The 27,267-nt window shown below is 41.2% G+C and overlaps 1 protein-coding gene across 2 annotated transcripts in view; it reads left to right on the top strand.

The window, feature by feature from the left end:
• The first annotated feature begins 904 nt into the window (after window positions 1–904).
• The window catches only part of KCNJ16 (potassium inwardly rectifying channel subfamily J member 16), a 34,737-nt gene continuing 8,374 nt past the window's right edge, over window positions 905–27,267 (top strand). Inside the window, exon 1 of one of the 2 annotated variants that reach the window (XM_082774850.1) lies at window positions 905–975. The gene's annotated coding sequence lies outside the window, so the exon portion shown is untranslated. Of the gene's footprint in view, window positions 976–13,048; window positions 13,201–27,267 lie in introns of those variants that run through there. The other variant, XM_082774851.1, reaches the window with a different exon arrangement.

The following is a 27,267-nucleotide window of genomic DNA, read 5'->3' as shown; positions in this document are numbered from 1 at the left end:
ATGCAACAATTCATCCCTCGATTTAGTCCTTAAAGTTTGCTGTGGTTTTGGATTTCTATTCCAGGTTCATTTCATATAAAAGTTTCAAAAGTGCACAGGGTTTTTGTGGGGGGACTGCAGTCTGGTCTGCTCCTGACCTTGACTAGTCCAGAACTGTATCTAGAAATTCAGATGACCTAAATTCATCTTTAAGTGCCTAAATTCACCTTCAGGTGCCTAAATGAATAGCCTGATCATGATGTTGTGAAAAGTGGAAAGCAGTAGCAGGTCCATCTTCTGAAAGGTCCTGAAGCAGTATGGCTTCTGAGGAACAAGGGCTGTGCTCCACCCTGGCTCTCACCTGTTTCCAGGTATCTGCCTAGCAGGAACTGACATGCAACGCTCCCTGCCCCGCGTCTCAGGCAGAAAAGGATATTGCACTTGTATAGACTGGAAGTCTTTACCTTAGCCTCATGCTAACACAGAAACAAAAGACTTTCTGGAGAAAAAATCTGACTAAATAAAAGAGAATGTAAGTATGAACTTGAATCTGTTTATCCTAAGTGGTATTTCAGTGGGTAATTCAGAATCCAATCCTATGTGTAAATATTTGAAGTAGCATTTAAATTGTGAAGAGCTTTTCTGACATGGGAGAGTTTCCTGCTTCTTGTTTTTGAAATCCTAACCGAGATGTGCACAGGTGACTTTAGCTTTCTGCTGTGCATGTCTGAGCTGCAGACCGGGAAGTAGCGGGGCAAGCAGCAGATTGGCTCTCAGCCTTTTCTCAAGATGCCAGCAGTTATCAAAGCAGACCCTCTGAGTTTGCTCACAGGAACAAGCTGGGGTAAATGTTTAACTTGAGTCTTTGGAGTCTATGGCTTGTACCTTTCTTTATTATTAACCCAAGCCCTGTTTTTCTTTACAGTCGCACGGCTGCTGGCACACAAGAAACAAAAGGACCCTTGACATAACTTCCTCACAGAGGCACGAGCAAAGGTAAAGTACCTTTTATATTGTTTCCATACCTATACACTGGAGAGCGGCTGCACATTTCTGTGTTTGCCTTTTTTTTTTTTTTTTTTTAGGGCAAAACAACCAGACAATGACAAGCATTGCTTTATTGTGCCTATTTTAAAACTGAATTACTGGATAGATCCAGCTGATTTTATCCTATTTTGACAGAAAATGAAAATGTATCTGTACACATAGTACAAGAGTATACACACAGTGAATTCATTCAGACATTCATGCTTTCACAAATACATGCACACTCCTTACCATTGCTTTGCTCTTCATGCTACTAGCCTTATCTTTGTAACTATTGTTTTCCTCTTAATTGTTTTCTGTACTGCTCAAGTCCGAAAAGGTCTGCTTCTCCCTGTGGAGCGGCATGACTGCACTATCAAGATCTGAATTTACATCAGTCCTTTCACTGAGCTCACACAAACCAGATGTTCCATTTGTTTTGCATGCATTCGGCACCCTTGTTGATTTATTTTCTCTTCTCTCGACTGTTCAGAAATGACTAGGACACTAGTCCCACAATTGTTCTGTTTATTGTGTCAATAGAATGAATAGTTGCTCTAAAATAATGTTAAATATCTATGTGTGCTATGTGATGGCTCAAAATTGGTTCACAGTGAGAAGGATTCACTTGCCCAACTCTTCTTTTATTTGCTGTGGCATAAATTTACATGGAAATGATGCAACTGAGCTTTATCCACAGTAATGTATCAAAGGAAATTAGATTGAAGATCAAACAAGTGGCAATTAAAACAAGTAGTTGAGGACATTCAAACAGTTGCTGTTTATTGTGTTGTATTAGATATATATATATATATATTACGTATATATCAGATAAATATAACACATTTTTAGAAACAATATTTTAATACAAATGGATTTTACAAATTTAAGTAAAAGAAAAACCCAATTTGTTCCTGTTTCCAAGAGCTCAGAATGCCATTTTAGTTCATGAATATATCCTGCAAGTGAAGTGTAAGCTCCATCTATGCAGACAATATCTCAGCCCCGATATATTCCTTAAGATCCAGGTTCAGTCTCTTCCTTGTGCTTATGTGCAGCCTTGTGAAGATGAGCATATCCCAAACTACCGACTGCCACTGGAAAGGAGATTTCTACAGACACTGCAGCTATGCTGTTTGCATTTTGGTTTACATTCAGTAACGTTTGCAACATGGTATAAGCTGCCCTCAGAGTAAAACAGTTTCTACACATTATCTCTGAGCTGTTTTAGGAATGTGGGCAATGAAAGCATTTGGCCTGTAAATACTTACGAATCTGTGAGGAAAGACTTACTTTATAAAATATGAAAGTGCATGATCAGGAAGCGATGTGAAGACACGCTGTCTTCATACTTCCTCAAAAAAAAAAAAAAAAAAAATATATATATATATATATAGCTGTTTGGAAGTAGTTCACACATCTATGATTCTTGTAAGCCTATTAGACTAAGTATTAAGACTCTACTATTCTCTATTTTGACCAAATACAGCAGGTTATTTAGCCCTAAAGATCTTTGGCACCATACACAAGGGATAATGCAGGGATGATAATCACAGAATGAGGGAATCTACTAGATTGTCACTTTACTCCCACTGGAGATAACTGAAATGAATGAAAGTTAAAAAAAAAAAAAAAAAGTGGAAAAAAAAAATCAGTATATATTGGAAGGCTGTTAGAATATAGGCCCAAGTGACTATGAAAATCTGAATCATAATACAGAAAATGTAAATGAGGAGTTGCATTAATTTAAAGAGACTGGCACCTCGGTTATAAAATAAACAGGAAGTCAGTTGTGAAGCTCTGAACCTGTTTCCACAATGGCTGATTTCAGATTTTGTAATTTACTCAAAGATCAAGAGATAAACACGCAAAGAAAACACAACAAAACACAAACCTGATCTCTAAAAGAATGGGAAAATTGGCAAGTTGATAAAGAACCTTGAGTCTGTTCAAAGGTGACCTAGGTCAGCAGAGGACGAGTATGCCTTCTTCTTTGTCAGGAGCTCAATGTTTGTTAAGGGTCCATGGATTTCTCTATTTCCTGAATGTTGTTGTTTTGTTTTTTTTTTTTCCAATCTGGCAATTCTACAAAGCATATGTTGAACTTTAAACTTATTTGCCTAGCCTGTTCTGGGTGCTACGAAATGCAAATAAAGATGCTGGCATCAAAAGGGGATGGAGTGCTTTGAAGATGAAGGGCTTGACAGGGAGCCAAGGAGCCAATGGACCCCTGAGAACTGGAATTCTCGTAGGACCAGGAGGACACTACGTGTTGGTGAAAGCAAACACACCAGAAGGGAACTGGGGGAGCTTTTCAGTGTTTTCTCCTGATTAATTACTTAGGCCAATAGAACTACTAGAGTTTTGGTCCCTGTTATGCATTTATTTATTATTTATTTTTATTTTATTTTTTATTGGGAAAGGGAGAGGGGTGTTGTTTAGCTGTTTGCGGGTTTTTGTTTGGTTGTTTTATTTGGTTGTTTTTATTTTTAATGTAATGCTAACAATTCCAAAACCATTCTGGTGATATGAAATGATAAGATGGGATACCTCATCTTGTTTAAAAGACATATGATCAGAAAAATACCCTTCACTGGTACCACTGCTCCATCTAGGCTCAGTGACATTATTCTGACAATAAATAGATTACAAATTCTTGGGGAAAAAAGCAAAGCCATAGCTCATTCCTGTGCTTCGTTCCAGCTCTTAATATGCTTCTCACCTCCTGCGTAACTCCAGAGCAAAAGAATCAATTGGCTAGCAGCAAAGTACAGTATCATGTGTTAAAAATAGTGATAATCATAGAAATAACAATAATGCTATTCTAAGATATGATCAGGGTTCCTTTTCAGAAACTAATGATGTTAAAATAAATGGAATTATGTTGCTTTTCATTTTTTTTAAGTCTGTAAATTCCAAAAGAGGATTTGCCCCATTTCTACAATGTGCTTAAAGACTTACAGTGCACGATCAAATGCAGATTTATTAGGGGCATGAGGGGTTGGCATACGGCATTCTCTGCTTAAAGCTGCTCAGTGACTTTTCATTCTGGTAAATCGAGATTTTTTTCATCTTAATTATTATTCCTGAGACCATATGTGGTCTTGCATTTTCCACAGCTTTTTTATTACTGCACAGAAAAAGTGATGAGCACTCTTTGATATAAACAGCAAGGAAATCTGATGGTATAGATAGACAGTAGGATAGCATCTAGAAAATGTGAATTGGAGAAAATATTACACAAAGTTCTCTAGTGCAAGGTTTTTCCTTCTTTTTATTGACCCGGTCAGTGAGAATGCCTCCACTGAGTTCACTGGATGTTGGATCAAATCACAGTGTCTCTCTAACTCTCCCCCTCTGCTGGCAATTCAGTTCTTGCTGTGCTGTCAGAGCTGCATAGGATCTCTGAGCTTTTCAGAAAAATCTTTTGAGAAGTCATACAGGAGCACTCTTATTTGAGCCAAAATATGAAACACCTAAGAAAACTCTGGGGCAGTGGGAAGCAGGAAAACTGAATAGATGATAGGGAATGACAAGTAGATTTTGCAGTCTGAATGGTATCTGTTTACATTTTATAGCAATCACAGCCAAGCATACAGAGTGTGCTTGATAACACATGGTCAAGAAGATAGTATTTCTGGTTCAAACATACAGAGCATTCAGTAAGTGCACCTTGGAGTTTTATGATACCTCATTTGATAACCCAAATCAATTTCCACCACTAAGCCAACAAAGCATGATATTATTCTTATATTAAGAAACGCAAATAACTTTCAAAACAGTGAGCTGCAGATAAGGTTATTTCACACGCTTTTGAAAGCCACTGCACTTTACTGAATATTACACGCTGTCATAGTCCATGTTCTGCAGTATCATACATTATAGATCCTCAAAATTATAATTCATAATGTGCAGGAAGATTGGATGGTTTCATACAAAATGTTTAGCTTGCGTGTTTACATGATGTGAGTGGCTTGACTGACAAGAATATTTTTCTACTTATGTTTCACAGCCCTTCTTGATGCAAATTTACTATTGTTGTTATTATTATTATTAATAATAATAATATGCTCTGCGCCATTCTCTGCTTTGTTCGGCACAAAGGCATGGAAGTTGCCAAATATAATTCACAAGCTCTATTGGAGGAAGAGAAATGCAGTCCTTTAAGTAAACTTTTCCACCAGTGTTTAGAAATTTTCTCTCAATAGAAGCAGAAGCATTTCTTTTCAATGGTTCTTCTGACCAGCTATGAATATGTTTTAAATATATAACACAGAAAACTGGATACTGTGAGGTTCTGATTTTGAATGGAAGCTTAAAATTCTCCACCTTTGATGGAAAATTTCTCACCTGAAAACGTGTATCCAATATTTTGGGAGTTATAGGAAGCTACTTGATTCCCAGATATTTGTTCAGATCTAAAGACAGCTCTGTTTCCTCCCCCCAAAACCAACTTCAAGCAGTGAATTGAGCATGTGATGAGCTAAGCTTATTTATTTGGTAGGCAGATTATTTTGCAGTGGTGGAGTTTGAAACAGAGTCAGCCAAAAATGAAATTACTAATGTTCAAGAGAAAGGCAGACATTTGTCATTGACAAATCAAGTTTTAACTTTCATTAACCCAAATGGCGGTTTTATCTAAATTACCAGATCAGGTCCAGAGATTGGGTGGTTGCTTGTTTTTTTTTCAGGGATAATTCTATGTATGGAAACATTTTTTTGATAAGAGAAGAAAGCACAATCAATATTTTGCTGAAAATAGTTTGTAGACAATCATTAACTCAAAAAAAAAAAAAAAAAAAAAAGAACAAAACAACAACAACAAATGTTCTCTGTATTCTTTTAATGCTGATGAAAGGCCTTAGTCATACAACATTTGGAAAAAGAATTTGCTGGTTTGGGACTGTGGCTTATTTCCAAACTTCAGACACTTTCACCTTGTCTTTTGCTCCCAGCTCAAATTCACAAAATCCTCTTAGTTTCATTTTCTTCCCAGCACGGAATCATGTGAAACTTAAGCGCAGAGAAAGGCACTCTCCTCGTCTCCTCTCCACCACAGAAAAAAGAGATAACCCCACTCGGGGTGAGCTGGCAGCCTGGGGCAGACCTGGCCTCAGCAGCAGGCCTCAGGACAGAGATCTGCGCCTCAGGATGGAGATTTATGCCTCAGGATGGAGATCTGTGCCTCAGGACAGAGATTTGTGTTTCAGGACAGAGATCCAAGCCTCAGGACAGAGATTTGAGCCTCAGGACAGAGATTTGAGCCTCAGGACAGAGATCTGCGCCAAGGCCTCCAGCACAGGGCAGCTTCTTGGTCCAGGCTCCAGCACCACAGGGCAGCAAGGACGCCCACTGGGCAGCCCATGCCGGCGGTTCCCCTTCCTCCTCCTCCTCCTTCTCCTCCTCCTCTGCAGGGCAGGAGGCCCCAAGCGGTGCCGGGGCGCTGGCGGCGGGCGGCGCGTGGTGCTGAAGGGATAGCGCCCACCCGCCCGCCCAGCCCTCGGGCCGCCGCCGGGGGCAAAGGCCTGTCCTGGTGCTTCCCGGCTGGAGGGTTGCCACAGATCTTCCTAGAATAAAAGTTGTTGGTTAAAAACACTGCTCCTGCCCCAAAAGCTTTCCCCACCACTTTCCAGAATGCAAGTTTTTAGCTAAAAGCACTGCTCCTACCCCAAAGGCCTGCCCCAGATCTTTCTAGAATAAAAGTTTTTAGCTAAAAAACACCACTTTTTCCCCAAAGGCCTTCCCCAGTGCCTCTGGGCAGGAGAGCTGCTACAGTCACTGCTCCTGCCCCAAATGATTCTGTGATGCTATGAAAGGCCTTCCTCAGCACTTTCTGGAAGGAAAGTTGCTAAAAGCACTACTCATGCCCCAAAGCTTGGTTTAGCATGCTCTGTAGAACTTGTTTTCTCCTACCTAGTAAGAACTATGGACGTTTTTAAATGTTACGGTAGTAGTTGATGCCCTTGGTAATAGCCTGTTGTGCTGCTTTACCGACACAGAGCAACGAATTGGTCTCCAGCCTGAATTGCCTACAGCTTAATTAGGTATGACACACATTACTTCTTGTGCTAAACTGCTGCAGGGGGATGCTGTGTGTTGTTAAACAGCTGCTGGATGCTGCCCGAGAGGGAAATCTATTTATGGGCTGTGTTTTGGGTTGTAAAGTTTGCAGCCATGCTTAGGAAACAGCAGTGCTGAAGACCCATGCTGAATTATTAAGAGTGTTCAGTCACACAGAACAATAACCATAAAAAAAAGGGGTCAGACACTGGCTGGCCCCATGTGGGTGGTGTACAGGGATGGAAAGCTCAGGTTGTCCGGAGGGCAAGGGCTACTGCTGAGCAGCAATACCTAAGTGGTCAGAGACCATTAACAATTACCCTCTGGCCTGAGGAACTGGCTGGATCCAGACAGCTCAGAAATAATGTAGCCCCACTGGAGAGACTGTGCTTATGCAACAGGAAGCTCTGGGAGAGATTTCCTGACACACTAAGGAATCTGGGATCTGCAAATCTACAAATGTTAGTGAAAATCAAGATTTTTGCTTCCTCAACTACTTTGGAAAAAAATTACATAATGATCCTTGGTAACATCTTAAGACGTTAGGTGTTAGCTATGCGGTCAGCAAAGGGCTGGACTATTTCTATTTATCAGGTATCCCATTTGAATTCCCCTGCCAAGAACTGAATATTTAGGATTTCCATGGCAACATATTTCTGAACCCCTATTACAGTCAGACTGACTTGTCAACTGATACAGGGATGCAGAAGGTAGTGGCTGAATTTATTCAAGCAATCACATTCTCTTTTCCAAGGCTAATGCACATGAATACTGAGTTAGAAAACTGAATTGACAGGGATTCCATCTCAATGAACATGTATAATGTTCCAGCCCAGGAGAGCAGCTTTTAATTGATGAGTGGGATTATATTTACATAGCAATTATAACAAAGTCAAGTCTGGCTTTATGTGAAAGACTATTTGGTGTAATATCTTGCTGCTTGGTTGTCCAGAAAAGCTGTTCCTTTGTGGGCAGGACAAAAATCAGACCAGATGCACTCAGCTTTTACATGTGCTTCTTTTCTTATTCTGCAAATACTCACCTTATGAGGCCACCTCAATAGTCACATTGTGGTTGCCTTAGATACATACATTAATTTACTCCATTATAACTTAGATGCTGATTGTTTAACTGCACACGTATTAATAGTTATTCACTGTTATCCTCAAATGGCTGTTCGGTGGCTAATGAAAAATGAATAAGAGTTCATTCTAAATCCCATATAAGTCAATGGGCATCTTTCTCCTCATTTCATTCAGAGCTGGAATTAGCTATCCCCATTGCAGTGCCACCAAATATTAATTTTTTGTCCTTAAGATACCTCTCAAGGTAGTGATTCTACCTTGATTCAGCTACTGATTCAGTTTCATAGATGTGAAGCTGGGCCAGAAAGATTTTCTCTGAATCATCCAGCAAATACAGAGATGTTCTGACCCTCAGTCTGGATTTTCTTTGATGGATAATGGGTTATGGAGAGAGGAAAGGTGTATGCCTGAGTTTTGATCCAACATGGAATTGAATCTGGGGTAGGGAAGCGGCTGGATCTGGGAGCTAGGAACAAGTTTCACATCTTGTAGTTCTGCATAGTCAGGGAGACCAAGAGTTGTATTCTGACATCTTCTTATGGAATTAGCATGAGTTATGTTCTGCTGATGTCTCTGGAAACAAGAGGGTGGTGAGGAACTCAAACCATTTATTATTCACGGCATGGCAAAGACAAATATGCATGACACCTATGTATACAGCCCCTCTAAACACTGAGAAGAAGGAAGGGCTGTACTTAGAAGCCTGACTCAAATGCCATGCCTGTTTCTGTGGGCTTGAATAGGGAACCAGGAGCTGGCATCCCTGAATTCCCAAGAGGTCAGATGTGCTCATCCTTAACACCAGAAAGGGTGTTGTAGGTCCATTCTGTTACTATGCTAACAGGTTGGAGGATACCCTTAAGTGGTTGCCTAAGGTTGTACAATGCTATAGATGAGGAAATCAACCTGTGTCTCTTGAGTCTTTTACCACAAAAAGATTTTTCTTCTCTTAATCTCGGCTTTCACTTCTCTCAGTCTTACTGCCATGGAAATTGTCTCCATAGCTGGTATTAGAATTACCTTGTTGTCATCATTAGTAAAGCACATAATAGATAGCTGAACAGCTCTGATATTTATCTTTAGGTCCACAGCTATTGAGATTCCAGAGGCAAATTAGAAAAAAACATAGACTCTTTATTAGTAGAACTTAATTTAACTGTATTTAAACTTAATTAAGGAGGAAAAAAAATGACATTTCTTAATGTACTCTTTCTTTATAAAGTATGAAATAAGGATATTAGATTAGTTTGATCCTGGTTGTTGTTATGTGCACACAGTAGATGAGAGTGCAAAAATTCCCTCATTCAGTTAGGTACTCTTGGATGTCAAATCAAAGACCAGGTGCTCCAAAAGCCCATTTCCTTTCTTCAGTGTTTTATGTTTCCCAGCCCTGTAATTCCTCCCAGGAAACCAGAAGAACTCTTAATTTCTTGTCCCCCTCCCCCCATTAAAGTAACAGCTCTGGTCATTTAAACAATCAAGCACATGTTCTTACACTGTCTGCACCTCATGCTATCCATAAATGGTGATGTGGTAAGAAAAACCATGGAGGAAAGGAAAGGAAATGACATTAACCTTTTCCATCTGATAAATAAGGGCTCCATTCAGCTGCAATAATCCACATCCTTCCCTAGAGATCCAGTTAATTTAATACCTAAGGGCTCAGTTCATTTAAAATTATTTCCACACTGGCCAGCTGATTTCTTGGTGAATTATTCAGTCCCTAGACTGAAATATTCTCCCTGTGCAATAACACATGAGAAAGGGCTAAAGCTCTTCTCCAGCTCCCAATGGTCTGTATGTCCACTGACATACAGACTTGCTAGAGGGGCTGTGACATCCACACTGCTCATCTATGCCCTCTACATTGACAGGAACTTTTGTAATGATTTTCCTAAGGCCACCAGTCAGCAAGCACTGAAGATAGCATACCTGGTCCTGTTTGCTGCTCTTCTTTGCTGGAAACTTCTCACCTTCCTATCAAACTTTAAGCACCTGCAGTTTATAGGTAGTAGATAGAGAGTTTGAGCTTTGAATGGGTATAAATTTGGAGCAACAGACTCACCCAGTCTAAAAAAAGCAGCCTGGATTATGAATGTTGTTACTGGGGTTTGAGGTAATGGACATGGATCTGTGACCCCTGCACTGCTGCTTGTGTGATCCACTTTCCCCAAGGCTAAAAGCTGGGGACTGGAATTATTATTATTATTTTTTTCCCTTTCCTCCTTGGCAGCGCTTAGATGGCTCCAGTGTGATTGGTATCTGCTCAGCCATACCCAAGGAACCTGCAAAAACAAAGGACTATTTGCATGCATCGAGGAAGATGTTTTGAAAACATCACAGAGCAGCAGGGCATATAGAATTCAAATGAAAATCAGTGGGAAACAGTACTCTAACTTCAGTAGCAATATATGAAAATTTCAGATTGACTGTATTGGTTGCATTGATCATTGTCAATTGAAAGCCATGGGAATCTTGTCATTGGCATCAAGAGATTTTGGATTAGATTCCTATATTATGAAATATGTTCCTTCCTCTTATTTTTTAAAGGGAGTGTAACTAATTGACTATAATGATCCAATGTTGTCTGCAATTTTGCAGCCTTTCTGATGCCGTAATAAGTTCTAAGGGTTCATTATTAGACTGTCTTGAAACTCGGTAATTAAACAGGAAAAACAAGAAATCTAACTTCACTTCAGTAGCTAACTGAAGTTCATTTATTGACAGATTTGAAGCTCTAATGGCAACTCTGCTTGCTGAGAACAACCAGCTCTTGGCTTATATAGACCCTTAGCTCCTGGGGTGGACATAGCCTCATAAAAAAGGGGTAGAGAAGCTGTGTAAATGCTCCACATAAACCCATCACCCTCCAGGCTTGCATCACAGGGTTGGACTGGATCTGAGCAGGAGGCTATAGCTGGATGTTGGCACATTCTCTTTTGTTGCATTGCTGCTCTTCTTCTCTACTCCTCCTCTAGAAGCCCACGGGCTGTGTGGGGTTGGTAGACCAGAGGTAAGCAGGAGTGCTGCGATGGCCATGTTTGAGTTCCTGGCACGTGGTGTTGGGGCAGGAAATGGTCAATCAAAATACCCCCCCTTGGATCTACCCTGCTTCCTTAAGGATTCCTCAAGCTGCAAATCTTTAGAAGGAAGGAGCTGGATCTCCAGCCTCATAATGCTGAGAAGGGAGAGGACTGTCATGCATCAGTGCCACAGCAAGCTACAGCTTGATAGCTCTGCTGCTAAATCTGCCTTTGATGCAGCAATGTTGAGCCTGGTATGCACCTAATACTAGTACATTCTTATCCCCATCCCATCTGTATTAGAAATTAAGGCAGAAACACGAAGCCCATTACCATGCTGTAACCTTAAGAACAGTTTCTCACCTCATAGAGGCACTCAGCAGGCACTGGTGCGTTCAGCCCTGATTCATTATCGCTGAACTTTGGTGCTGGCCATGACCAGTGCTGTCTGGATCCAGTTAGCCCATTCCACTGGCCAGAAAGATTTCTTAGCATTTGTGTTATCTCCCTGGAAATCTTAAGCAGGGATCTGAACACAATTGAGAACACTTGCCTGATAGAAGAGGCAGAAAGCAAATGGATTCTGCAGGAGACTGAGGGGAGGAATGGAAGCTGGCCCTGGAACAGCACTCTCCCAGTGTAGGAAATACTACAGCAGCTTAGTGAGATGTGGAACTGGGCACTTTTGTATATGATGCTGTGCTGACTTTGTGTGATACTCATTGATTTCACCCATAAGCTAGTTCATCGTAATGTTAGTTAAACCGTCTGTTTTTTTTCCAAAAGTTTTGGAATGCTTCTGGCTTCGTGGAGCTGTTGCTTATCAGCATACTGAGCACTGTGATGCCAGCCGCAGTGACGCAGGTAAATGAAGTCTATGAGACTTCATTGTTATAAACCAGCTGCAAATCTGACCCAGAGGAGATATGGATTCTATTCAAGGAGTCTATGATGCAAATTTATGCAGATGACTGTCATTAGTCTACTGTATGTTTGCTTGAGACAGCGGGGTAAGGGAATAGACAGCAACTCCGCAGAGGAGAGGCTGTGGAAATTGCAGATTTGTGCCCAAACTGCCATCTTAAGGAAAGCATTAGAGGACAAAAGAGACTTGTCTCGCAGTTCTTTTGATAGATTACAGGAAAGCAGAAGGGTAGAGGCCATTTCTTCACCTGCCACCGACCTCTTGGCTCCTTTTTCTTGTCACTTTTCTTGTCACTTGTCACTTGACTTTTACTGTCACACACATCTCTGCCCGAGTCTCCTGAAGCAAAGCTCCTTGTGTGTATGTGTGTGGCCAGTGTGGCCTGCTAAATATTTCCCCCGGCACTTGCAGAGAGACCTGGCAGCATCACTGTCGCGTTTCAGGTGACGGTGACTGAAGGCCAGCCGGTCTCCGTGCAGCCGAGTCAGAGGACGGAGTAAAGCAGGAGCTGAAAATAACCCGTTGGTGCTGCAAGTGCGGGCAGGTTGGCAGCGGCGGAGGACTCTGGGATAGAAACGAGGACTTCAGACATCTGCTGGTGGCTTTTGTTATACACGGAGGCCGTGGATGTACGGATAAAGTCCAAGGCCCAAAGGCTGTGTAAAAGCACCTTCCACTTTTACAAAAATCACTGTCAAGGCTGCCTGAAAGAGGCTACAATTATCTGTTGGATCAGTTATCAGGGACACAGTTGGGGGTCAGATCAGATCCCGGTGTAAATCCTCCGGTTGCTTCGTACTTACTGCGAAGCAGACTTTGAGCCTTTCTGAGAAAAAAATAGGAAAAATGCTGGACTCCCAAATGTAGCATATGTCTCGTCAGTTCTAATGTGCTGAAAGGATGGGATTTTCTGTGAACTTTTCCCAAGCAGTCTTGCATTTTTTTTCTCTCTTTGAGAGGGGGAGGAGTTGCGCCTAAAAAAACAAACCCAACCTGTCGTTCTCAGCCCTGCCAACCTGTCAGTCCAGCCATGCAAGAGAGGGAGAGAGAGAAAAAGAAAGGAGGGAGTGAAGCAGAGATTCAGATCTCAGCAGATATTAAGGTAAAGCCCATTTCTGTTTCCTGACTTATGCGCGTTCGTGTGTGTACATTTAAATAGAAATCCTGTTACCTTAGAGAGTTTTAAACTAACTAAACAACCTGTATGGGAATAAATTGTTCATCTTGCTCAATGAGAAGTGTGTTTTGCATTGTAACCTGGCAGCTTGTTAGTTGTTGTTTGGCAACACAGTTCTCTATCACACAGAAATTCAGAAGGGGACTTTGTGTTCATTTGAATATTAAAAGTAGGCAGAGTTATAATGCTGGTACAAATACATGCTCGGGAAGCTGTGTAATTGCAGGGCTGAGTCCAGCCTCTAACTACTGAAGATCAGGATAAGAACTTGTTTGAGGAGGGAATTTCTTCCAAAGCTGCCTATTGCAGGGCTCTTACACCTTCTCCTGGAGCGTTTGGTATTAGCCACTGGTAGAGACAGGATACAGAACCAGACAGACTGTGGGGCTGATCCAGTTTGGCAATTCCTACATTCCTCTGTTCCTGCCTGTCCACGTACGGTGGGTTTTTCCAACGTGTCATTACCAGAGGAACAAAGCTAAGGTGCAGCAAAACTGACCGCATGAATTCTTGAGTTAGGAGGGCAGACCAGCAGAGGCACTTTCAGCTCATACCAGAGGAAATTGAAGGTTACAGACTGTGAGAAATGTTGGCTGAACTGAGCGTGAGTCAGAAGAATCGTTCTGCCCCAAAGCCTGCCTTCTGAGGCTGGTCTGGGCAACCAGCTTGTCGGAACTGTTGGAGCAGAGAGGGGCCTAGCAGCAAAGGCCTGAACTGCAGGAATGGACTCAGTTTTCTTAGGTGTGAGTGGCTCTGTGAATGTGAACTTGTGCACAAATATGTATGTGTAATGAGTGATGAGAGACACCGACCCCTGGTTTGTTATAAGAACCCACAAACAAAAGTAAGAAAGGAATAATTTTGTTGTCCACCTTAGAGATATCCTGATTTCTGTCTTTGTTACCCTGGACAAACAATTCAAACTGTACTGAAAACAGAGATGCTTTTCTAACTAGGCTGAAGGATCTGGGAAGGTCACATAGAAGGCAAACAAGTGGATAGGATTTCCTTTTCTTGCTGTATACTTAAGGTTTTCGCTCCTACTGCCACGGTGTGCCTGAGGAAGGTAACCTGCCTCGCAGTACTAACCCAGTGGATAGAACATGACTGAAAGATGTCAGAGAAAGACAATGCAATGCTTATGTTACTCACTGCATCATTTGCAACGCACTTGCCAGGGGGTTGATTACATAATACTAGCTTCTGCATGTTCCTTGCTGTTAAACTTCCTCAAATACTCGCTCCTGTGCAGTAGTTTTGGAATGAAGCTCTCCTCCTGTGAAAGCAGCCACCACGGTGCTCTGAACCTGGAAAGAAGACAGAAGTGGTCCAGCTTAGAGAGGGGTGGTCTGCGATGTGGTCAGTCCTCATGGCCATTACTGAAAAAAATGCAGCGTCCTTGCCTTGCATCACTTTTCCTTTCTTCTGGTCTCCTGGGAACATTCAAGCTGTTGTTTCTTTTTTACCCCTGACTCATTCACTCGTGGTGATACAGAGTGAGACTACAAACTTTTAGTTGGGCATAAAAGAAATTATTTTACAGATAGTGTTTTCTGTAGTAATATCATAAGCTTTCCTGCCACAGCCATAATGGAGAGGGAAGTGCTTTTTGAAGAGACTTAAGGAGATGGAGAAGAGGAAGTGAATGCTTCAGTTTTGGTGAGGATAAGCATTCCTAACATTCTGTTACAGTAACAGAGATTAGTCACTGAAAGAAGAAAAGGGAGAAAGTTCTTTAGCTTTCATCTGCAGACTTTACTAATTGGCCTCCCAGCACTTTTGCATCTTCCTTTTGCTTTCTCTTCTTTTGTCTCCTTTTGTTTAGGTGATTTAAATCAACGCAAAGAAAGCTTGCATCATTTACATGACACAGTCATTCTATAATACTGATGGACATTTTTGAAATGGGAGCAGGCAAGCATTCTGGTGCACTTGTTCCTGTTACTTTTGAAAGGGTGTGAATGGACTGATGCAACGAGTTTGGTGCCACAAAGTCATGCATGCTCCCTAGAGATATACACAGCCAAAAGCAAAAATTCCAGTACATCCTGATAAATGGTTTAGCACGGCTTAGCAAATGTCAGTTGATCGGTCAGAGTTAACCGGTAGCAAACTTGCTAAATTCAGGCAATATCCAAGCAATCCACAGATTAGCTGTATTTCGTTAGTGTAGCAATAATGACTCAGCGCCACAACAGAAGGGAACTCATATCAGAAATACAAGTCAAGCTCTTACCAAGATTTCTATATCCTTTCTTTCTGGAGGCAGAAAGAACTGGGACTGATATATCAGTCATTTGTTCAGGAAGCTCTGTTTATAAAGAAACAAACTTTTGCAAAGGAGGTGTTACCAGACAAGAGGGTTGAAATCTTTGAGACACCCTTTTGGCAGAAGGGATTCTGAATAGCCCTTGGAAAGATCAGTTGGAAAGCACTTCACACTGAGAAAGTTTCTGCCTTTCAACAGGACACTGCTAATTCACCTCATTCTGTATTCTCTGGCACGAGTATGGTTCTCTAGATTGGCTGATTCCATGTCCTTCTTTATTTTATTAGGTATCTTTCTTGCCCCAAATTCTCTCTATGAGCATGAAACCATTCTTGGTAACAGAACATCCATTTACAGTAACTTGCTGTGCAATTAAAATGCCAGATGATAAATACAAACAAGCCAAACAAATAAACAAACAGAAAACAACTTTGGATTTCTTTTCTATTTGCTTTTTAAATTAGGACAGGAGTGCGATCTGATTCTTAACTTTTCATGCCATGTTGTGAAAGCAGACTATTTGTCTATTCTGTCTGGCAGGAAGGAATGCTGTAACCCAAAAACTCATTGTGCTGCTTTTCACAAGATACTCCATTTTTTGTAGTTTGCAGTCATGATAGTAACACTAGTTCCTGTTTCTAAAGCAGTTAAAAGTCCTGTTTTGCGAGTGCAGACAGGGAAGAATATGGTTCAGCTACTCAAATATTATTTGTGGTGACATGCTGGACTGGAGAATTGGAACAGCAAAGACAGATTCAGCTCTTAATTTCCTGTGGAAGGATTCTGCTGAGGAAGCATTACATTTTTGGTTTCTCTTTGCTGTCCACAGGATAGAGGATAGAAGGTCACTACTAACCTGGGAAGATCTAAGAAATGACATTTGATAAAATCAACAATCTGGGAAACGAATTGAGTTAGAGGCAGGTTCAGAGAACAATGATTTTTCAGACAAGTTTTTCTGCACTCCAAAGGAAAACCAAGGCAGAGCCTGACAGTAGATTGTGAAATGAAGACTCATCTGGATAACAGAGTAAAACTAGCTGGAAGTTTTCCATGTATACGAACTAAAGGTGTCTCCGTTTGTGAGGCAACTTTGAACACAAAGGATCTCCCATCCTTTTTAAAATTCTCAAATTGTTTTCAAAATGGAAATGAATATAGTGTACATCAGTTTAACAGCGTTGATTCTGTCTTGCAGTATCAGCACAATCTTGTTTCTTTGCAGGCCTGTAGCCTGGCTGTGATCAGACCTAAACTAGCATTACTGAGCTGATTTCTGACATGGCCAGATGCTCCAGGCAGTCCATTTTATTCCCCAGTAAGTGCTGATCCTTAGCAGCTATGGCAGAGCATGCGTGTCTTCTAACTGGCATTCTCCCACTCAAAGATAGCTCAAAGCAAGACAACTGATATATTAACTTAACGCATGTAAAAGTAGATGCCATAAAACACAGCCTGTTTTCCACCAGAAATCTCAGTGGGAAAATTCAAACATTTATATTTCCACTCACAATCATTAACCAGCTGTTTGACTGTTACTGAAAATCCTTCTCGTTTTCCACAGCTGAGTGAGAACTCTTTCCAGGAGTGGTCTGTGGTGAGGCTTCTAGTGCACTCTTGCTTTGGACAGACTAAGAATATTAATCTTTTCATGGCATTTTTTCACACAGATAGCTATTCCCCAAAGAAATGAGACAATTGGTGCCTCACAAAACAAGCAAGCAAACAAAAAACCCCAACAAATATCCCCGAAATAACCTCTATGAGTTTCTGTTCAGATCTCAGAAAAATTTGATTTTGACTTTTTCAATGGGAACAGATAATTAGCGCGTTGTTTTATCTCCTTGAGTCTGTTCAGATCAAGTTAGATGATTGGTGCAGCAGAGTTTTGGATGGAGGTGCAGTTGCCCTGGCAACAATCGGGAGTGAAATCAGAACCTTTTGAACAGCCAGTGGAATGTGGTTCTACTTGGATGACAATAGGTCAGAGCATTTTAATGGGTAAAAACGTAATCCAGTACAATAGGATTTATTGCCACTATGTCATCAGATTGACACTATTCCTACAAATTCTTTAGCTTGTGACAGCCTTTAACTGAAAACTGTTTAGTGGAAAAACTTGTAAAATGCTATTAATCATTTTGTTTTCCAAATCAACCGAAGAGCCTGTGTCTCTCAGGGGGTTAGAAAGAATATCTTCCAAGTGAGTGAAATTCAACCTCTCTGCACAAAGCCCTAATGAATGGCTGTTCTGGACACAATAAATGGTTCTAAGAACTGAAGGCTCATTTCTGCAGGGTGCTGAGTACTCCGGTCCCGGTCTATCGGAGAACTTCATCACTTCCTTAATTTCACACTAACAAAATAGTTTCTAGTGATTTCTAGGATGGTTATTCATGCTCTTAAACCTGATTGTATTTGCTGACAGACGGGACCTTGCGGGATTAAGTCCTAAACCAACACTAGAAGAAAAGATTCCCTGTTCTGTAAGGCAAGGGCATGGGGCAATATTTCATCCCTTCTGCTGACATTTTTCCAACTTCCGCAATAATGATCCTTTTATTCTGAAAGATCCCAGAGTGCTTTCTTAAACTAACAAAATGCAACCACTGCTAGGAGCAACAATGCATAAGGAGAATACATTGATGCAGCTTTAAGGAAACATCAGATTAGGATGCCAAAGTCTGTCCTTCTACCCTGAAGCCAAAAGCATAAACAGCTTGTCTTGGCATCCTTTAGGATGTTGGTATGGGACCTCTGTCACACAGAGAGATCTAGAGCTATCTAGATTTTGATGCCAAATAGCTGAAATGGTCTTTAATATTCATTATAGATGGGTACCCCGCTGAACCTTCTGCCAATTTCCCTTTCAAATAGATGAATGTCATTCTCATTCACTTTCCTTTAATATGAAAAGCAGATTCTCCTCAATCATACGCCTGTACCATGCATATCCTTTCATTGTTGACATGAGGCTTTTACAACAATAAAACCTAAGGCTAGTAAGTATTCCTCTTTTTGGAATTATTATGTAGTTACAAAGAACAATTGAGCCAGACAATGACAAAACCTGTTTCTTGTCTTCCTCAATGGGAAATGAGCTTTGAGTTTTGTAAGGATGTTCATAAACAGCCAAGGGTGTGTAAGGAGAAGAATGACCTCAAAGCTGGGTTTTACACAGGAGAACAAAGAGATCTCAAGTCCTGATTTGAAAAACAGTCGAAGCCCAAATCAATGTCATAATGTCATAATTACCAACACGCGTCACAGCGTTGCTGGAACCCACTTGCCGCTTCTGCCTTTAAACACAACCTCCTCTCCTAAGTGCTCTGCAGCTGTCAAGCTTTGTGAATGATGTTTGTGCTGGCAGTTAGCTGGGAGATAACTTCATCTATCTAGCATTCGTATGGCCTGAAGATCCATCCTCATTTCTTCCTGCAGGATGTTTTGTGACATTATTGTTTTCAGGTTGCTTTGCCTTTGTTACAGTTCTGCTGGCTCCTTTCCAGGACCTTTCAGGTTACTTTTTAGTCTCCTTAATCTGTACTTTCTCTCCTGAGCATAATAAGCATTGCAGTTGCTCCCAGACTAAGACACCCAAGTGGTGTGACTTGCTTTTTTCTGTGGGAAACACCACTTTATGTTTTTCACAGACCTAATTCCCCGAAGATCTTTTCAGTATGAAGTGAATACAGCTTAGCACTATACAAAATGTTCCTAAGGAAGAATGCCACCAATCCAAGCTCACATGATTCACAGCTTGTCAGGCCCTGATAGTGTTTTGAGGTTTAGTTAATAGCCTACGGATTTCTGGATCTTTTGAGTGACTCTGGCTTTGTGGCAGGAGCAAGCGATGCTCTTAATCAGTGAAAACAGGAGGAAAAAAAAATAAGACCCAGGGAAAATATAGGCCAAAACATCTGTCTCTTATGCTGGGTGTATCACTTTTGAACTGAATTTTGTTGAGTAATTATTCATCTAATTCCCAACTAATTTGGGAGTTTTTTACAGGAATTGTTCAGCGGCATGCTGGTGCCTCTGGTGACTGCAGCCCTATAAAGTTAATGTGTAGGAAATGAGAGAGGAATTATTTTCATGGGGGTATAACACCTATGAGGTAAAACAGAAAAGTTGTTTTCAAAACAATCCTTGGGGATTGCTTTGGCAATAAAACCAATGCAACTTCAGTTTAGATATCTTTGTGTGTGTGCGTTTGTGTGAGTGTTGACATTTGTAATGTAACAGATTTTTATTTGATGTATTTTTGTTAACATCGTCTTGATAAGATCTGCTCACTTGTTCACAGTGTTTGCAGTTGAGAAGTAAAACAGGAAAAACACGGCTGACTGAACAGGTTCATTACAAACATCTTGAAATGAACTGAACCTTCTGTAAGTAGCTCATTCAGTCAGTAGTACTGCTGAGTGAAAACCTTCCATGCAAAGATCAACCACAGAGGCACATACCTTCAGCACTGAGGGAGACATAGTCAGCCTCTATGCAAATCACTGAAAGACAAAAATCTGATGAAAAAAAACCAACCCTAAACTCACATTTATTCATTTATTGTTAAAGGCAACATTTTTGTGTGCCTATATGTAGTATCTATATATTTAAATAAGCACTGACACCTTTGGAAACAGTTTGAATTTTTGAACAGAAAATAATGTATTAACTTCTGCTGACACAGATGAGAGATTTGCTGATTGAATAAATTCATTATAATGGGACTGAGAGATCAGTTTGTTGCTTTCCTACAGTTGTTCATCATAAAGCCTTCAGTGAGTGGCTCACCTTGCTGGCTCCAGTCCCACGAAGAGTTGAAGCAGGCTGAAGTCCATCCCTTTTATTGCTTGTAGTTAAGCATAGGTGTGAACACTTTTCTAAGGTTTAAACCCAGTGCCATAGCTCTTAGATTGTCCTTATCCCACGTGCCTGGCCTGGGATTCCTCTCAAGTCCTTCAGGAGCTGAAGAAACTGCCTATGATTTAAGGGACGATTGTTTGGACAGAAAATGGACAAATTTGCTGGGAATTTACTGACAAAGCAGACTGTCACGTGAAGGTTTGACATACCGTGGTTAAAACATGTACAAAATGAAAGAAGATATTTAGGAAATAACATAAAAAATACTCTTGGTAGTCCTTATATATCAAATAATAAAATAGGGTCAAGCTGGCTAAATTATGGCAAACCAAGAAGATTTAAGGTTTTCTCCATTCTGGAAAGTATCTTTTTAAACTGTGCAAGGCAAATTTTGAAGCCACTTTCAGTGCCTGTTGGAATACATAGTACATGCACAGTGTCAAGGCCAAGAGCTGAGAAAGAAGAACGCTGTCTTCACTTGACCACTTATGAACACATAACAGGATATCCAAAAGACAGCTTCGGGAAGCAGGACAGTGAAAAGACATGAAAAAGACAAGGACTAAGAAACATTGATACAGAAGCGATAGATTAATCCAAAAGAATTGGCTATTGATATGAATGATATGACACTCCTCGGTGTCACAGCTAAACAGTGCAAATATTGAAAAGGAACTTTAGAATTAGGAATTAAATCTATCTACTACACAAGGTTTTGGATGGGGTGGAGAGAAGAAGCTTGGTATATGGAATCATAAATGATGAATGAAATTATATTAAATATTTGATGTGGGCCACCTTTAAAGAGTAGACACTGGCATAAATGAAGCACAGCTCTGATTCAGGATGAATGTTCACATCTTCAGAGGAATAAGTAACTTATCTAACAATGTTTTAAAGGTGGGGGAGAAGAAACAAGATTTAAAAGGAGATTCTGCCTTTCTCTGTATTTCTTAAAATACTACTTGCTGTGTTCAGAATCTCAATCAGGTGGCCAGGAGTAAGCTGTGGGGTAGCTTAAGAGACCTAGGAGGAAATTTTGCAACCCACACACTGAGGTAAAAATCAACTTCTTAAATGTACGGTCCAAATGCACCCACATACACAAATACGTGGTTTTCCACTTCTACATTATTTTAATTATCTGCCTTTCAAAACACCAACATACTGTAAATTAGGGCACTGAACTCGGGAAGAGAAAGCCAGTTGAAAAAAAGAGTGGCCAACACCATGCTGAGTTTAAGTTAAAGAAAAAAAAAAAAAGACTATTGAAATTCAGAATAACCTGCCTTTCCAGATCACTTGCATCCATGCTGAGATTGGGGCTCATGAGGATGCACATACAAAGGTTCATCCATCTGCTCTACAAGGTGTTGAAAGTCATCTCTGGAAGAAGCTTCCCATTCCCAAATTTCATGTAGATCCCAGTGGAATTAAGTAGCAATATGGAAAGTCAACATTCTGCCAAAGACTGTGAACCAAAGAAAATGAAGATCAAAAGAATGCCCTGGTTCCTTAGAAAATATTGCTGTAATTCCAGAAAATGGAGCCAATTCTGAAGAGCAACGATGAATACTGCCTGTGGTGATACTGAGAAACCCAAGAGCTAGATCCGATCCAAAACGAGACATCGAAGAGAACCACTCTGCTGACTTCAGTAGAGTTTGGATCAGGCCTCTGATCTCTGAAACCATTTACTACATGTATATTTCACAAGCTTTAAAGAAGTGGTGACAAATGCAGTCTGAAAAATGTGGAAGCATGTCTTGGTTTGGATGAAGTACCTAAAACATGGGATGCCACGTTGGACTACGGGCCTTGGCTGAGCAGCTTCAGTCACAGGCTATGAACTGAGCGACATGATAGCCTCTACCAGACTTGAGAAAAAATCATATTGAGACACAGCAGAGGTGTGCTTCAGCTGTATCTACAGTCACACATGAAAGGAAATTCATACAGAGCTGCTCAGAAAAGCAAATAGTTATTCTTGGCCCTAGAAATGATTGATAAATTGACTTGTTGAGGCACAGTATTTGATTGTCTGGTTTATATGACTACACGTGTTAATGTCCGTTACAGAATTTTCTGATGCTTATCTTAAAAAGAATCTGGTGTATTGTTTGACTTGATCCTTAGCCAATACATATTTCAACCACTTCGATTTGGGAAAAGATTGGACAGACAGAGAAAATGGATTTTTTCAATGATATTTCCTAAAAAGTCAGTGTGGATAGGATTCATTTTATTTACATGCTTTTTTTTTTTTTTTTTTTTTTAGTTTTTATATATACATATACATTATTTTTATTTTTTTTACCTTGTCCTCACAGTTTGCTCAGTGAATTAATGTAAAATGGTCACTATTAGATCATACTTTAGTTTCAAAAAGTTACAGGATTTGGTGATTTCATTGGCATTTGAGATATTTTATTAGGTGGGATGAGGCTGCTGCTGAGAATTATAATGACATTCATGCCAAAGACAGTAGCCCAGAGCTGGTTTCAGAAGAAAGCTGCAAGTGTTCCCCTCTATACGTGATAGCCATTAGAAATTAGTAACTAGCATCAAGTGATGTCTTTGGGAACTTCCTACTAGCCTTTAAAAGACTTTTTAAAAAATTGGAGATCCTCATGCTTCCTACTCACATCTCTCATCTATTGCGCAGAGCTCACTCATGATGCTAACTTGGGATTCTCTTTTATTCTGTCCTGTATATGAAATAAAACAGCAAGGCATCTGATCTAGACTTCACTGACACCAGCACAAGGCTTTCCATTGACAAAGCTTCCACCTTTTGAATTGGCAGGATTAAAACTTGCACGGACAGATAAGGCATTCTCTGATCTTTGAGTAACTCTCTGGTTAAAGCCACATATCCTTTTCTTTTCTCAGTTGTTTTTGATAAGTGTACAGAGGAGCAGGGAGCACTGAAGTACAGAGGGCTGCAGGATCTAACTGTAGTGCCACAAGAGGTACAGCCCTGTACCTACTCACCTTTCTGCTAGAGACATATTTGAGTAAAGAGCACAACTGGAAAGACACTGAACCTGTGTCACACCCTTCTCCGGGTATCTGATTTACAACTGTGCCCAGAAAGCAGAAATCAAGGAGCAAGCTTTCTGTTTCAGAGCAGTGCTGTGCAGCAGCCCCTGCAGGTGGGAGAACCCCTTTAGAACACAGCTCTGGCCTGCCCCCAGACTCATATTTAATTAATAGCCCGTGGTGTTTTGAGAAGAGATATAGCAGCACTGAGCTGTGGCAAATATCAAAGCTGAGCGTGTTGGCCCTGTTAGCTGAAAGTGGTCGGCATTATCTAATCTGATTCTGTCATTGTTCGTGACCTGCCACTTACCTATTGCTGAACACATTACATCACGTCTATTAAGAGCTGCAACAAACCATTCTGTTGTTCCCTGCCAAGGAGATACGGTGGAAAAGTTCCTTGAAGTTTTTTTCTGTGCTGAACAAAACCCATCAGGCTCCATCTGGGGAGAAATCCCACTGCAGACAGCTGCAGAACTTTTGAAATTAACCTTCACTGTGTGTCGGCTCAGTGTGTCAGGGGAGGAGGGAGGAGGAAATCGTAATTAGTGCTAATACTTGTACTCAATTGCCTTGCAGCTAACTTGTATGAAAGCCCAGGGGAATCTGCACAGTGAAGTTACGGAGAGGTTGGCTACTGAATTCCACCGGAAACAGACTGGACCTAAAATACATCTTTTCAGCTGTTCCATGTCTGCATACCTGGTAGATTTTCAGGTCTGGGATGTGCCCCATCTGCCCTGTTTTTTAGAACTGAGGCTGCAGGAGCCTGACCTCAGATAGAGGCTGTTCCCTGTCAGCCCAGTGCTGAAGCACACGTGGCTCGTACATGCTGGGATAGCTGGCTGGAGGCATTTTCAGGCAGATGAGAGTGGCCCCAGGTGGATCCTCCTGCAGGTGTGGGCTGCCCTGCACACAAACCAGGGTCACCTTTGAGGGTTGGCCTCGGGAGCCGCTGTTTCCCTGCTGTGGTTGGGGTCTTGGCTTCTTAAGGCAGCCCTGGCACACGCTGTGCCCATGGGGACACCGCATACAGTGGGCACCTACCCACAGCTGCAATAGTGGAGACCGCTGTGGGTGTCCTGATGGCAAGAGCTCTGTGCGCAGCTGCCCTGGTGCAGGAGCTGCTGGGAGCGCAGGGTTAAAAAGAGGAAGAGAGTCCTGAGAGGGAGCAGTTTTAGGTTTCGCCCCTGCCAAATTGTCTGAGACAAAGAATGGCAGTGAGGCCTGAAATCAAGAGTTTCAAGTTGCCAGCACTTTCCATTTCTCCTGGTATTTCAGTGTTTCCACTGCTTGTTCTTGGCTAAAACCAAGCAGTGCATACAGTGTGAATAAATTAAAATAGACGTTTTCAGCTTTCTACAGATTTTGGGAGCTGCTCTGAGTGGTAATCAGGGGGCTCCTTCACTTTAAACCTGTCCTGTGGCTCTGAAACTGGTAACCAGCCTTCATCAAGAAGCAACTGTCAGAGTCTGTCTTCTCAAACTTAAGGGGCCAAATTTCTTTTTCTTTCTTTCTTTTTTTTTTTTTTTTTTTTTTTTAAAGTAGATCTGGTTTCACTTAGATGAATTAAATGTCAATATATCTGTTACTGTGAGTTGTTCCAGTGTAGATTACAGCACTATTGCATGACTTTAAAATGTGTGCAAGTGTCTGCTGCTTTGTGCTATTTATGTCTCTCTTTTAAGATGTTTAATAAACACTGTTGTATTGATACTTTAGGTCTTCTCTCTGCACTGAGGTTTTGAATACGAGGTCCAAGAAATACCCTTTTTCTCAAGCTTTGAGCCTAGCCTATTTAAAGTTTGGTTTTATTTCTGTATTTGGAATCTTTGCTGTTGAAAGACGTATATTCACAAAATGACGGAGAGGAAGGGTGTTACTTACATGATGATGCTCTCAAAACTGCATATTGGAGATGTGGCAGAGTCCCATGGCTGGTTGAACTGCGGCCCTACAACCTCTGCTGCATGCAGTCATCTGATCAGAAGTGATCAGAACAAGAAAACTTTAATTTTAAAGGGAAATTTGAGCCACTTAGAAGCATTGCTTCAATGACTTCATAGACACCACTGTGGGTATAAAGAAGTTTTGTGCCTGAAGCTCCCAGCTGGGGTGTGCTCCCCTCCTGTTGAGCCAGCACAGGAGCCCAAACTGATCTGGCACCGTGGGAGCTGCGGTGCGAGCCCCCCTCCTGCAGCTCTGCCCCCCAGGGTTCTGGGTCTGGGACTGTGCCATGTTCATGCAGGGGACTTTGCATTTCCCCTCCTCTCACTGGGATACCCTTCCGTAATCTGGGGGATCTGACTCGAGAACATTAAATATAGAAGAGACTTATAACGAAGTCGTGCTTGTCAGGCTTTTGGGCCTGAGCTGTTAGAGAACATGGGTACCGGACTTTCTGAAACTGTGGGCTCAGTGAGATTTTTTGCTCTGCCAGAGGAGGCGAGTGAAAGAGCTTGCACCCAAGAGATAAATCTATCTCATGGGCTAATGATAATCAGGCTCACAAGCCATGCAGGCAGCAGATCTCCAAGCAGAGTGGTGCGTCCTGAAGCACGCCTGGTGGAGACGGCTTGCAGGGATGTGGCGGAGGCCTGTGGTAGGTGTGAGATGCACACCTGGTGAATCACAGCGTTCAAAGCCTGCTCTGAGGATTACATTTCTGAAGAAAAACTGGCTTACGTATTAAAAATTAGGTCCCTTTCCAAAGAAGAAGAGAGAAAGAAGAAAGGAAGGAGGGAAGGAAAGGGAGAGAGGGAGAGAAAGAGGATGGAAATTAAGGAAGGAAAGAAGGGCCTACATGCTGTCCTACAATGGACTTATTTAGATTTTGTGGATTTTGATTGTTTTTTGATTTGTTTGTGTTTGTTTGTTTGTTTTAAAGGAACAAGTACTTGAGCCAGTTCCAAGGCAGCTCCAAAGGTTTCTACTTGTCACATTTCTAGTCTCTGAGCTGAAAGCCTTCCAGGGTTACACAACAATGACTAAAACTGGAAACCTTTCAGGCCATTTCCAAAAGGCAGCAGGAAACTGAGGTGATTGCTAAACCAATGCTAGAGAGACATCCACGTCCATGTGTGTGGAGTTAGAGTGAGAGTACCCGGTTTCATTTGGAGGTTTCAAGTTGTTTTCTTTTTGATTTAATCTCATTCTCAGAACAGAATTATTCTGGAACCAAGATCTTCACATTGTTTTGCTTAATGTTTTACAAACAAGCTGTTGACTGAAGTTGTCACCGAACAAAAATTTGCCCCTACTTGTTTACATAATGGGAAAATACAGTCATAAACCAGGTTTAACAACAACTCGTTAGGTATTAGGGTTAAGGTGCAATATAGGGATTATCCTCATAAAACACTACACCCTGAACTCACGACAAAATTGAGAATTACATTTACTGAAAAGCTTTAAAAATCTCTAAGTCTAAACTGGATGCTTAAAGCTTTTAAGTTACTACTGTTTTGAGTTGATGAAAATCGGGTTCAAGTTCTTTAGGTACAGCTGCTTTATTCAAGAGGAACTAGACTAAGACGATAAATATGATAAAGGCTTGCTTCTGCTGGTGTTTGCTTTGTTGTAGCTCCTCATGGGGTGTAATCAGGTATTGAGTTTGTCCCTAGTTCTGCCACTGTACTACTTTGTGGCCTTTTAAATTTAGCAATTCATTTACTTTTCTCCCATATCTCACTGGGGTGAGATATTTGTGATAATACCAGTTTGGGGGATCCGTATGTACAAACACAGAGCTGTAAAGCAGTTGTGTATTTTAGTATCCAGCACAGTCGGTCCTACCCTTGGCTCAGATAATCAAG

Source organism: Aythya marila, assembly GCF_965140915.1.
Source record: "Aythya marila genome assembly, chromosome: 18".
NCBI classification, from domain to species: Eukaryota; Metazoa; Chordata; class Aves; order Anseriformes; family Anatidae; genus Aythya; species Aythya marila.
This window is presented reverse-complemented; position numbering and strand designations above follow the sequence as displayed.